The sequence below is a fragment of the Tenrec ecaudatus genome, chromosome 9 (assembly GCF_050624435.1).
Source record: "Tenrec ecaudatus isolate mTenEca1 chromosome 9, mTenEca1.hap1, whole genome shotgun sequence".
Classification (NCBI taxonomy): domain Eukaryota; kingdom Metazoa; phylum Chordata; class Mammalia; order Afrosoricida; family Tenrecidae; genus Tenrec; species Tenrec ecaudatus.
This window is the reverse complement of record NC_134538.1, coordinates 84,807,036-84,821,463: the sequence shown is the minus strand read 5'-3', so window position 1 is coordinate 84,821,463 and position 14,428 is coordinate 84,807,036. Positions and strand designations below refer to the sequence as shown.

General features: G+C 42.6%; 1 protein-coding gene and 1 pseudogene across 3 annotated transcripts in view; both read right to left on the bottom strand.

Annotated features, from left to right (window-relative positions):
• Positions 1-14,428, bottom strand: part of IGF2BP3 (insulin like growth factor 2 mRNA binding protein 3) — a 129,876-nt gene that overhangs the window by 102,876 nt on the left and 12,572 nt on the right. The gene's annotated exons all lie outside the window — the stretch shown is intronic.
• Positions 7,137-7,311, bottom strand: LOC142457442 (U2 spliceosomal RNA; annotated as a pseudogene).

The following is a 14,428-nucleotide window of genomic DNA, read 5'->3' as shown; positions in this document are numbered from 1 at the left end:
TAATGATCTGTGAGGATGGAGCAGGACTGGACAAAACAGTCTTTGGAGTCGGAACTGAACTCAACAGCTCCTGACGATTACACCTGGAAACAGGCAAATAGGGACAGAAAATATAGTAGTGTTTACTAGCCGCTGCACGGAGTGGGCAGTGGGTAACCCATGATTTCCATTTAAGAGTTCCTTTTCGGGCGAGAGGAAAGCTTTGGAAGCAGCAAATAGTAGTGATGGTTATACACATTATGAGCAGTTACGTAACTGCCAGTGAAATATACACGCAAAATGGTTAAAATGGCACGTCACATTTAAAAAGTGGAACTGCTGCCTCGCAGTCAATTTGGACTCACAGCAACCCCTAGAGGGCAGAGCAGGGCTGCCCCTTTCAGTTCCGGATACGGCACCTCCACAGGACCGACAGTCTCTTTTATGTGTAGTATACTACAACTCCAGAAAGGATTAACTTAGGACCCCAGGTGATTTGTTTTACTATATTAAAAATTCATGAAGATACCAGAGAATCAACAAGGACACTGAATAAATTTTTAACAAGATCAATTTTACACTTAACTACACATAGGCAGCACATCAAAATGCAGTGGGACTTTGGATTATACATGGTCATGAGCTAAAATAAACTATTATGGGAAAAAATGTCACATATAGTTAACTGTTCAGTGTCATACACAATGTACAATACTTACACATTTTCAGGAGCAAAACTCAGTAGTATTTGAATTCAGATTTGTCATAAGCATGAGGAAATGCACGATTTCCACTAGTTATAAGACAGCCCCCCAAAAATAAATGAATAAATGGAAAAGCCCCAGAAAGGCCTAGTAAGAGTGGTTCCATTAGGTAGCCAAAGTCTCCTTGTAAATGAGGCACAAAGTCCCTCATCGGTGATGAGACACACACAGGCAGACGCCACTCATCCCAGTACAGGGCATCTGCGTTTATCATAATCATGGTTCCATTTCTGCTGAAGTGTGCCTTCAACACACCACGGCGCTACCATACCTCTTACCTAAAAACCTTCACTTTGACTGTATTAACAACAAAGCAGTAACAGCAGCATTTTATACAGGGAGTCCTCAAGTTGCCAAGAGATCTGTTTCCAAAAGTGTAGGTTTGGAGGGAAGTTACAGTGGTAGGGAAAAAACCAAACTGGTTGGGATAAACTGGATGAGTGTGTAAGTCAGATGTTCCTAACCTGGGAACTACCTGTACTCTGTAAGTCAGTGAGCCCATTAATAAATAAATAAATGGCAATAAAGAGAACATTCTGCATTAGAGTAAAATGCCAACTAAGAGTTGTAAGGAAAATGACAAGATTTTATGTGGAACAAAACCTCCAAACTGCTCAGAGATTGGTGGGACACATCCATGTAGCCCCTTGTCACCCTTCAGGTGTGGAACTGACCTCACCTGTGTGTTAAAAACTCAGCCATTGTAAGATCAAAAGAGCTGGTATGTACCTGAGGACAGACAAAGAACAAAGAGGAGGAATGGAAATAGGAAACACAGACAAAGTAGGATTGTCACAGTATATTGTGGAGATTGCAAAGGAAGAGCTAAAAAGAAAGGTACACGAATTGTTGAACATTAAACTAATGGTCTGCTCTGTAAACCTTCACAATAAAAGGGTTTGTCTTCTAATGACAATTAGAAATTTTCCATTTGGTAACAGTTTCACAGTAGAAAATATGATGAAACAAAAAGGATCTTTACATTGTCTCAAAATACAAAGGGACTTCAAAAAGTTCATGGAAGAAAAATCCATTTTCCCACAAAATTTTGGAGCTCGTGATCTCCCCACCCACAAGCTACTTATTACACAGAGAAAATCATAAGCTTTATGCTGTAGACATGTGACAGATACCGCCTAAGCCAAAAGATCGAAGTTTACATCACCACTGTCAAAAACAAAATCAACAGTGCATGTCTCCTGAGGTAACGCACAGGGGGAACCCCCATGGGTCTGCCTCCCTTCACGGGAAACGTCACACAAACCCCTAGAGAAGGGCATCCTACTACAAAGTAGCTCATACTCTTCAGAAGCAGGAAGGTTATGGAAGAGAAAGACCCGCTTCAATTAAGGGACCAAAGAAACCCCCCAACCAAATGCAGTATGTAACTCTGGATGGTTCTACGACAAAAGGGCATTCATCGGACTACTGGCAAAACTAAATTCATAGCCATAGATTAAACACTATTATATAAAGGCCAAATTCTTCACTGTGATAATTATACATCGCTTTTCTTTCATGCACTATCCTTTGTCCAACATTGCAGACTTACTAAATATATATCATATCAAATTAACAACGTACACCTGGGAGTAACCTTGACTGTGATGGTTCAGATTGTGTGTCACCTTAGCTGGGAGTCCCATGAGTTAGAATCAACTCCATGGTGATTGGTTTATTGGTGCTCACTGATGATTCCAACTGCTAATCTCCATGTCTAACAGGCATCTTGACTAGCATCTGTCCAAAGGAAAGTCAGTCTCCCTTACACAAGGTCCACATTATGATGCAGCTCTTAGCACCTACATTTTAACAACCCTTCCAAATCCTTGAGTCAGCAACTGTTTAAACATCCTGCCTCTCACTCTCTACATCCAGTCACTCCACACTTGCTGCTGGCTTGGTCTTCAAAATGCTACCAGTGAGTCAAGTCTGACTCAGAGCAACCCCTACAGGACATAGTGGGTTTTCTGAGATCAATTCTTTTATTTATTAATTAATATTTTTATTGGGAGCTCTTACAGTTTATAACAATACATACATCAATTATGTCAAGCACATTTGTACATGTTGCCATCATCATTTTCAAAACATTGTCTTTCTACTTGAGCCCTTGGTATCAGGCTCCTCTTTTCCCCTCCCTCCCACCCTTGATAAATTATAAATTGTTATTTTCATATCATACACCATCCGCTATCTCCCTTCACCCACATTTCTGTTGATAAGGTGGGGGGTGTTATATATTGATCATTGTGATTGGTTCCCCATTTTTCCCCCAACCCCCGCCCAACCTCATGGTATCACTACTCCCATTACCGTTCCTGGATAGGTAATCTATCCTAGATTCCCTGTGTCAAGAGCTCTCATCTGTACCCATGTACATGCTCAGGTGTAGCCGGGTTTGTAAGGTAGAACTGGGCTCATGATAGTGGGGGTGGGGTAGAAGCATTCAAAACTAGAGGACTGCTGTGTGTTTCGTTGGTATTATACTGCACCCCGCTGGCTCGCCCCTTCCTTGTGACCTAAATCAACTCTTTACGGGAGTAGAAAGCCTCCTTTTATTCCCATGAAACAGCTGGTGGTTTGGGAATGCTAACCTCCAGTGCATAACCACTCAATCACCAATTCTATCAGTCTGGCTAACCTCCCTGGAATGTCCTCACAAATACAAACCTTTCATACTGCCCTAAAGATTCTAATTAGATGTCGTTAACATCTTAGGAATGACAAAAAGTAGGGAACACTGTGTATTTCCTTAGACATGATACTCCATTCAATGGGAGCCTTTGGCTTACAGAACTTGGACTGTGGGCTTCAATGTCCAAACTCACTCCAGAGAATTGTTTTGAGCATTCCAATACATTGGTTCTACATAGCTCATCATTCACACACCAAGACTTTTTATCATGTTTAACATTTCCTCCATTTTTATTTGGTTTGTTTTTCCCTTTCGTACACCTGCTTTCCAAACTGCTAAATTCCCTACTGAGGCTAACATACCATGTAGTTGCATAGAATCCTCACTTGCTCTTGCCATCTGCTCCCATTCTGATTAAACTAGATATTCACAACTAGTTCCTTACAATATCGATGCAAACTATGTCAGACAACCTATCAGTGTGAAACAACTCTCAAAATGTAGTACAAGGACCTCTAGGGGTCATTGGGTCACTTGCATGGGACCCAAAAATTTGAACCTTTTGTTTTTAACAGTTAAGATGATAATTGTCTTTTTCACTGATGTTGCAAAACCAATGTTAGGTACAACTTGCTAGCCCTTTAGCAAAAAGTATGTCAGTGGCAAGCAATCCACTAGTCCATACAATTAAAAAGAACACATTTCATTTAAAGTGTCCTTGACCCACTGCCACTGATTCCATTCTGACTCTGGAAGTCTTTAGGGAGGAGAGAGCCTCATCCTTCTCCCTTGTAGCAGCTGGTGGCTTCAAACTGCTGACCTGAAGGTGAACAGCCCACTGTGTAACCATTACACCACCAGGGCTCCTGTCCGTTGAAGAAAGAGTACAAATGATCCTTATCACACCTCGACCCTTGAGTACGCATTTCTGTATTATCTGAATGGGGAAAAGAACATCTACAGCAAGTGAGCAAGCCTGTGGCACATGCTGGCAGGGAATAAGTGCACACATGTCAAGTGCGTGTGCGCACACACCTACACACACACACAGTTGTGTTGCAAGATGAACCCGTCACTATTTTCATGTAGCAATATTCTTTTTTTCATCGTGTCATAAGGGGCTCATACAACTCTTATTACAATCCATACATACATCAATTGTGTAAAGTACATTTGTACATTCGCTGTCCTCATCATTCTCAAAACATTTGCTCTCCACCTAAGCCCCTGGCATCAGCTCATTTTTCCCCTCCCTTCCAGTTCCCCCCTCCCTCATGAACCCTTGATAATTTATAAATTATTATTTTGTCATATCTTGCCCTGTCCGACATCTCCCTTCACCCACTTTTCTGTTGTCCGTCCCCCAGGGAGGAAGTCACATGTAGATTCTTGTAATCGGTTTCCCCTTTCCAACCCACTCTCCCTCTATCCTCCCAATATCGCCACTCACACCACTGGTCCTTAAGGGATCATCTGCCCTGGATTCCCTGCGTTTCCAGTTGCTATCTGTACCAGTGTACATCCTCTGGTCTAGCCAGATTTGTAAAGTAGAACTGAGATTTGATTGTGGGGGAGAAATAAGCATTTAGGAACTATAGTAAAGTAGTATTTTTCATCGTTGCTACATCGCACCCTGACTGGCTTGTCTCCTCCCTGAGACTCTTCTGTAAGGGGATGTCCAGTGGCCTACAAATTGGCTTTGGGTTTCCATTCCGCATTCCCCCCCATTCACTACGGTAAGATATTTTTGTTCTGATGATGCCTGATACCTGATCCCTTCAACACCTCGTGACAGCACAGGTGGTGTGCTTCATCCATGTGGGCTTTGTTGCTTCTGAGCTAGATGGCCACTTGTTTACCTTCAAGCCTTTAAGACCCTGGACGCTATATCTTTTGATAGCTGGGCACCATCAGCTTTCTTCGCCACATTTGCTTATGCACCTATCTGTCTTCAGCGATGATATCAGGGAGGTGAGCACACAATGATATGATTTTTTTGTTCTTTGATGCCTGATAATACATGCTGATGTGTTTCTTCCATGTGGGCTTTGTTGCTTCTGAGCTAGATGGCCGCTTGTTTACCTTCAAGCCTTTAAGACCCCAGACACTATATCTTTTGATAGCCAGGAACCATAAGCTTTCTTCACCACATTTGCTTATTCACCCGCTTTGTCTTCAGCGGTTGTGTCGGATAGGTGAGCATCATAGAATGCCAATTTAATAGAAGAAAGTATTCTTGCATTGAGGGAGTACTTGAGTGGAGGCCCAATGTCCTTCTGCTACCTTAATACTAAACCTATAAATATATGTATATAGATCTATTTCCACATCCACATATAAATATATCTTCATATGTACATGCCTGTATATTTAGACCTCTATAAATGCCCTTTGCCTCCTAGCTCTTTCCTCTATTTCCTTTGACTTTCCTTTTGTCCCACTATCATGCTGAGTCTTCATTTGGGTTTCAGTAATTCCTTTTGGTTACATTACCCTTGACCACACCCCACCAGGCTTCCTACACCCTCCTCACCACCGATTTGGCAATATTCTTGCTTAGAACTAAAGACAAATTACAGTTGTTCAAAAGCTTGAGTATCTGACAACATTCTCTCAAAAGGGAGTAAGCGAGCCAGTTACTTCAAAGAAAAAGAACATTTTGTTGCCCATGATAAAATTCAAGCTTTTAAGTAGAAATCTGAATTTTGGAAAACTTTCATCTGTCATCATTCAAAGAACAAGAACGACCAATGGATTTTAATGCAACTGAAAATAAAGTTTATTGGTATGGTGTCCAATTCCACATAACTAGCCTTTTTTTAAAAATCTACTGGTTGTACACTTTCAAATGGGAAAAAATGGCAATTTCTGTTAGGTCTATTTTACTATAATGAGACCAAAATATTTACAAGAACTACCCTTGCAAATTTTAATGTAAGATCGAAGAACATGTAAAATTACCTGGAAAGACTATTAGTACCCTGGTTCCTTTTTTCATTACTTATCTGAGAGGCTGGATTGTCTCCGTACATCAGTCAAGCAACATATTGTAAAAACAGAAAGCAGAATCCAATTGTCTACTGACCTAGAAACTTAATAAATTTGAAAAAAATACCAACTGTACATGCTCAATTTTATTTTGAAGGAGTGTTTTTCACAAAAAATCTTAGGATAACATGTAATAAGGAAGTTTGGTAAACTTATGCATTCATTTAAAATAACTCTTTAAACATTTCTCAAGTGATAATAAGGTATCAATAAAATTAAACACAAACTCTTCGGGGGGGGGGTGTTCCTCGGTTTTTAAGCATAAAGGGGTCCCCAAAGTGAAAACATTTGAGACACTAACTGTACGATTTCCAATTCATACCTCCTTTCAGAGATCATCGCTGTGGTGGGTAACCTGCCAGACCCTTTTCTACTTTTCACACAGATAAGTGCGTATCCAAGTAGTGTTTTTCCCCAGACACTCTTTTTCTGGCAAGAGGAGAAAGGGGCTACACAGGGGTGGATATTAACGCTGGTGGACTGGCTGCTCGGGAAGTAGGGGAGATGAGAAAGGAAGGAGCAGGGGAGGAGTCAAGTTTTCCAAGGAGAGACCTGGAGACGGCATGGTAGGATGGGGAGAACGTGGTGGGAGTATGAGGGCCGTGGAGAAAACAAGGATTATACAAGAACATAAGGCGAGGAGGGTGGGAGAGCACTGCACTGTAAGTACAGACTGACTTTATGCACCAGCTGAGCGGTTACCCCCGAGTGGTGGCATGTTTCCTGGAGGTGCTGGGATGCCAGGACGATGCAACCTCCTATTCCATCTCCCTGCTCCCGAAATCCATTTAATATATTGTCCTCAGATGGAGGATGTATCGGATATGAAGCTGATAAGTACAGACACTAGAGTTGATCTTAGCCAAATGGCTGAGAAGCGATTAATCAGTCTTTTCAGAACTGCTCCACAAGTTGTTTCAATTTGCTCTTTTCATATTGGTTCGCATAAATCTACAGCACTTTTTATAGAAACTTCACCACATGGTACAGCTCATGCTGTAAAGTCAAGTCTGTCTCAGCGGCCCCGTAGAACAAAGTACAGTTGCCCTACGGGTTTCTTAGGGTATAATCTCGGAGGCAGACAGCCAGGCCTTTTGTACCACGCAGTGGTTAGTGGGTTCAAACTGCCACAATACGGGTGGGTCAAAGCATGGTACGCTTTTGGTTATTTCCAGTTTTCTAATAAAATGCATGGCTTTGTCAACTATTTTGCAATTAAACACTACAAGTATAATTGCTAGCATGGTGGAAGATATTGAATACACACGGGTATATGTCAGTTCACATCCATGACACATTCTGTGAAATAAGACATTTGTGATTAGGACGATCTTCAAATACCGTTACTATATACACTAGTCCCCATATATATACTTCCTAGTTAAATTGCAACAAAGTCTATGATATTGAAACCTTATGAAAGTCAAAGGGACTAAGCCCAAGAGGCATGTCCACGGGACACAGGAGGGAAAGCTTGTGAAGGGTGGTGGATATGGAGAGGAGGAGGCTGTGACAGCAGCTGCATGGGGACTTGGAGCATATGGGGGCAGAGCAAAGAAGCTGAGGGGACCAGGTGTCTGGGTACCCTGTGAGGTGGCAACCCCCACCCTGTTGACATAACAATTTCCTGATCATGTGCAGAGCTGGTAGGCCAAGAGGTCCAGCACCAGACCCACCAAGCTGGGAACAAGAACAGAGGAGCTGCAGAAGGTACTGCCCTGCCCCAGGAGTAAAAGGCTGCACACTGCTCTGCAAAGTGGATGTAGGGGGGCAGGAGGCGTAACCCTGTACGGTTCTGGCAGAGTCTTTACAATCATTAAAACCTACTACCATGGAGTCAGTTCTGACTGATAGCAATCTTACACGCCAGAGTAGAAGTGCTCCTTAAGGTTTCCAAAGTTCAATCTTTATGCAAGCAGCCAGCCTCATCTTTCTCCCTCCAAGCAGAAGGCAGGTTTAAACAACTCACCTTGCATTCATCAGTCCAATGCTGATCCAATCTCCATTTCCCCAAAACCAAACCCAGTGCCATCCACTGAGAGTGACCCTGCTTAGGTTTCCCAGACTGCAAATCTTTACAAATAGGCTCATTTTTACCCGTGAAGCAGTGGCAGGGTTTGAACCATTGACCTTGTAGTTAGCAGCCCAATGCCTAGTCCACAGTGCCACACACACAAAAAAACCACAAAAACAAATCAAATCCAGTGCCAGTGAGTAGGTTGTGACTCATGGTGACTCTGTATCCGCGGTTCTCAACCCGTGGGTCCCCCGATTCGTAACAGTAGCAAAATTAGTTATGAAGTAGCAACAGAAATAACTTTATGGTTGGGGGTCACCACAACATGAATTGCAGTAAAGGGTCATGGCATTAGGAAGGTTGAGAATCACCATTCTATATAGTTTCTGAGCCTATAAAGCTTCACTGGAGCAGAGAGCCTCATCTTTCTTCCAAGGTGTCTGAACCGCCAACCTTGCAGTTAGCAGTCTAATGCTTACTCAACAGCATGACCAGGAATTCTTAAAACCACTGGGGAGAAATAAATAAGAACACTGCTTTCCCTTAAAAACAACAAGAAAATTCTTATAGGATCAAAGACATAGAAGCACTGGATGCTGCTCAACTGGAAGTTAAGTGGCACAAAAAAGGTATAAATTATTTGACACTCCCTACTTCAAAGTGCTTTTAATATTTTTTAAAAGGGGAAGAAGATAACTTCTCTTCTCATATATTTCCCATCTTGAAAAATCAGGACAGTCCAGACCAGACCATGGGATTTTCTTTGCTCAACAATGGCACTAGTGCCAGATTATCAGGGTCAAAACAAAACTTACTGCCATCAAGTCGAAGCTGACTCATAGCTCCGACTATGACCCTATCTATGGGACAGGGCAGAACTGCCCCCTGTGGGTTTCCGAGATTGTAACTCTCTACAGGAATAAGAAAGCCTCATCTTTCTCTCACAGGGCAGCTGGTGGTTTCAAACTGCTGACCTGTGGTTAGCAGGCAGCAAGTATACCCACTACACCATCAGTACTCCATATCAGGGTAAAAATCTGCTAAAAAGTGGTGTATAATATAATGAAACCTAAAAAAGGTTTATCCACTAACAGGCAAGGCCTTATCTTCTTAGAAATGACCTGCCATTCCTTGTAGTCTCAAAATTCTGGGGGGGAAAAACTCGCATTAAAGATCTCCCAAAGTTTTTCTTGTTCAATTTGGGAGACACTTATGCTGTATTTTAAAGGAGCCCTCGAGGCACGTTTAAGCACTTGGCTACTAACTGAAAATTCAGTGAGTTCAAACCCACCAGTCACTGGGAGAAAGACAAGACCTGATGACCTGCTCCTGTACAGATTACGGCCTAATTCACATCCTTGCTCCTTGCAGCTCCTTCTACTAACAACAGCAAAAAGACGGAAACAATCTAACTGCCTATCAGGAGAAGAATGGGCAGAGAAACTATGGGGTATACACACAACGGAATACTACACATCACTGAAGAGAGATGATGAAACTACAAAGCACCTCGTGGCCATGCATGAACCTGGAGAACATTATGCTGGTCAAATACAAAAGGCAACTATTGTATGAGACCCTGTTATAAAGAAAACAAGACGCTGATGGTGACCGGGGGTGGTGAGGGAGGGTAGATGAAGCAGCAGACCAGAGGATGGACAGCTATTAAAGCGGGGCTTAAGTGGAGGACAGTATTCCACAACAGGGGTTTAAGTTGAACACAAAATTGAATTAGAATGTAAACCACCCCCACCTAATTCACAGGAAATCCAGATACATCACATAGGAAACCGTGTGAAGCAGCAGTTTTCTACTCTATCACATGGGGTCACTATGCAATATAGCCCAGCGGGCCTAAGACAACTTAAATGCCTCTTTGCCAAGGTGTATAGTGGGTTATTAGCTGGGTTGCAAACCACAAGGTTAGAAGTTCAAAACACTAGCTGCTCCACAGTAGAAAGATGAGGGTCTCTGTTCCCATATAGATTTATTTATAGTCTCAGAAACCCACGGGGACAGTTCTACCTTCTCCTATACAGTTCACTAAGAGTCAGAATTTACTCAATGGCAGCAAAGTAAAACCTGGTGATTTAGAGCTTTTACACGATTTCAGTTTAAAACTGTTTACAGACGCCACAAAACCATAAGGAATGGGTTATCCACCATGCTTGCATGAGCCTTAAGAACACTCACATTTCAAGTTCTAACAGATACTGCCCAAATGGTATGTCAAGTCTACTTAGCCAGTCTCTGGCAATTTGAGCATCCAGTCCTCCACATTCTTGGGAACACCGGATATTCACTTGTTTGGTTTTCCCAATCTGAGAGAAGGTAGGCTGGGGTTGCTGGAGACAGTGGTATTGCTCTAATAAAGTCCTAAGATCAGGTCTCTCATCCTGTATAGGTTGATTTTTCTGAAGTATTACTTTTGTACTATGTTGTCCAGTTCTTTGAAATTAAATTAACAGGAGTTCTTTATCTCCTAATGCATTAGTTCCCTTAAATTATGATCTCTACTGCTGAAGATAACTTCACAACTAGAGACATTTCAGGGATTCTAATCCAAAGCATCTAAACATAAAGTACTCATTTAATTTACTCAACAAGGCACTCCCATACTCTCCAAAAAGATAAGCAACAGTCTTATGTATCTATACACATGAAATCCACAAACCAATGAATTACACAGTAGTCCCCCTTCCAACCCTATTTCCCAGTGCCCACCGGCAAACCAAGTACACATACCTAGAAGCATACAGTACTACTAAATGTCAGATACCCCCAAGAAGTTCGGCATAAATACCATTCATTATCAACAAGCCTGTAGATTTTATTGCGCCCACTTTCAAGAGAATAAACTCCCAGCTCAGAGTGTTTAATCCGTTTGTTCAAGATCAGAGTAAGCAAGGATTCCCAGGGGCTCCTCACTGCACTCAGCAGAGCACTCAGAAGATTCAGGGAGAGAGTGAGGGAGAGGTAGAGGGAGAGTGTGAGGGAGAGAGTGAGGGAAGGAGGGGAAAAGAGAGGAACTGATACCAAGGGCTCAAGTAGAAAGAACAAGTTTTGAGAATGGTGATGGCCACAAAGGTACAAATGGGCTTGACACAATGGATGGATGGATGGATAAAGATGAGTTGTATGAGCCTCCAATAAAATGAAAAAAAAAAAAAGATGCATGGAAAGATTCTATTATTTTTTAATTCCATTTTTCCACGAACTTTTTGAAGACCATTATATAGGCACATATCAGTACCTATCACATTCTTTGTCCAAGTAATCACTACATTATTTGGGATTACTTTCACAACCACAAATCAAATACTAGAAGCTTGAATGATTATTCTGAGGTCACTGTGTGTGCTACAGCTAGTTTTAAAAGCAACATGGGCTCAGTCAACCGTGTAGAACACTTGTTTTTATCCTGATCGTCGGACAGAGGATACCCAAGAGGGCCTGTGACCCCCATGAAATATTGGGTGACACAGTGGTTCCCAGAAGCCAGGGAAGCGGCAAAACGTGGTTCAACAGGATCTCTGGTGAGCAGGTCCCCAAATTAAGCTAAATCAAAGTGGCAGCAAAGTCTTACACAATAATCCCAAATAACCATCTGCTACAGAGCATCAACTGGCTGAGCCCCTACGGTGACACACACAAAGAATGTGAATAATACAGTCAGCTACCACATCAGAAACCCACGCTGCTCTCGCCACCCCTGAAGGGAAGCTTGACCAGCATCCCACCCCCCATGTGAGCCTCCTAATCCCAGCTGGTCGTTGATGCACACCCCCCAATATAGTTCCCACTTGCAGCTTCGGCTCTCCCTGCCCTGCCTTTCCAATCTCTACTGCGCAAGGCAAGCCTCCGCTTGCCTTCATGTCCCTCAGACTGAATCTATCTCCTACACCCAGCCTAGGCAGCACCCCCTTCTTCCCTTGTTTCTGGGGCAGCCCACATACACCCCATGACATATGGAACTTCTTTTTACCTGCAAAGACATTAACCCACATTTAAGATCACTGCCACAGCAAGCCACCATTACTGATGAAAATAAAAATAACATCACTCAGGCGCTGAAACAAAAGCAAACACTACTGTGACCCCACAGGCTTTTCTTCAAAAGAAGCATCATATTCTGAAGCCTTGCGTGGAACCAACTATGAGCATGGTGCTCAAACCTCGTTGGTTAACGGGGAAGCCATAGGGAATGGATTCGTTTCTGAAATCCCAAAGTACAGAAACAAGCAGAAAAATTGTGAGAAGAATTTTCAACCACACTTAGCCCTCCGCTCCAAAGGAAAAGCAAGACGATTCTCCACTATTTCTACGAAACCAGCAGACTCTTATAAAGGAGACACTGGGTCAATTCGGTCACTTCCACGATGATTTTAAAAGCATCACAGGTTCTCTTCCACATATGTTCTCTCCCCGACTGCCCTCGGCCCGGTGACCAGACGAGCTGAGCAGCACTTCCTTTGGAAGCTGCCACTCAGAAGCCTCCTCAAATGTAATGTAGGATAAGGTTGACACCACAAGAAACCAACCAAAGTGACGACCACGGTTGGCTGCTCACCGAATGGCTGGCAGTCTAAGTCGACCCCGAGAAGCCTGGGTAGAAAGGGTCAAAGGGCCACTACCGCAAACTCCATGGTACATAGTCCGACTGACATGTGAAGGGGGCTACACATTTGTGGGCTTGGAGAACTGAGGGCAACTTTCTGAAGCCCCCGCGTAGATGGGGTTGTCATTAGTCAGAAGTGACTCAATGACGATGGGTACTGGTCAGTATGGGTGAACATGGAGTTAAGTATTTTAGTTTCTGAATTATCAGAGCTTAATTTTACAGCTTTTGACTTAATTTTTAGATACAGGAACACAAATTAAATGGGCAAGCTTTGTCAGAATTTCTATAGCATCCATGGTAAGGAAGAAGATTCTCCTCCATGGTTAAAACTACAGTTCTTAACCAAACTACCTCACTGCACTCTGCAAGGCAAAAGCTCCGTTGTCATAATATGACCAATCGTGCAAGTGTCTGGAGAGCACTCTCAAATTTAAGTGTGCATCGTCCTTGGCCATTAGTCTTGGTCTAAGAGTTTACCTTGCAAAAATACCCAATGAAGGGTCCAATGACAGACATAGGAGTATACACATATACATGTTTTGAGTCAGGAGCCCTGGTGGTGTTGAGGTTACAATATTGGGTTGCGACCTGTATGGCCATAAGTTTGAAACCACCAACCGCTCCTCAGGAGAAAGACTGCGCTTTCTCTCCACAGTTACCGTCTCGGAAACCCACAGGTGGTGGCTGTGAGTCCGCGAGTCTGGTTTTGGGTTTATGCTGAGTAAAAGCATTATGAAAACAATGTTTAAAACTATTGCGCAGCCATGCTGAACAACACAAGAGTGAACTTAAAACAAAAACATGCCAGCTGCACCCGTGCTGAAGATTCTTTAGGATGTGTCTTTAGCAAAAGCACAAAATAAACATGATTTTATATTTTAAAATGTGGGGGGAAAGAAGTGTGGATACAAGCACAGAAGAATTTTTGGGAAAAAACACAACAAGTCACCAAGTGGGATAGCCACAAAGTACCGTGACGATGAAAACATTGTAAAAGACGTATATTCACATTTTACTTCCTGTGCTTTCAGTTTGTAGACATATGTAAGAATTCAACCTGTTCACTTAATATTTATACACTCCATTGTATCTAGGTTACACTTAAATAAAAAAGAGCCTAAAACTTGATCATAATTGAAAATAAAACCAAAAGGTCCCACTTGCAGGCTTCTACTTAAATAAGTCCATGTCCTCAAAGAAGTTCATTTTCCATATTTCTGCTATCACCACCAAATCTAACCTCCAGGGTCAGCCTTTGCCTCTGAATCTGAAGGGGAACATAAAACAGCAGCCAAGGGACAAGACCCTGCGCTGTCACTTCCACTCTAACCTCCCAGGCCTCCAAGTCCTCCTGCCCTCGG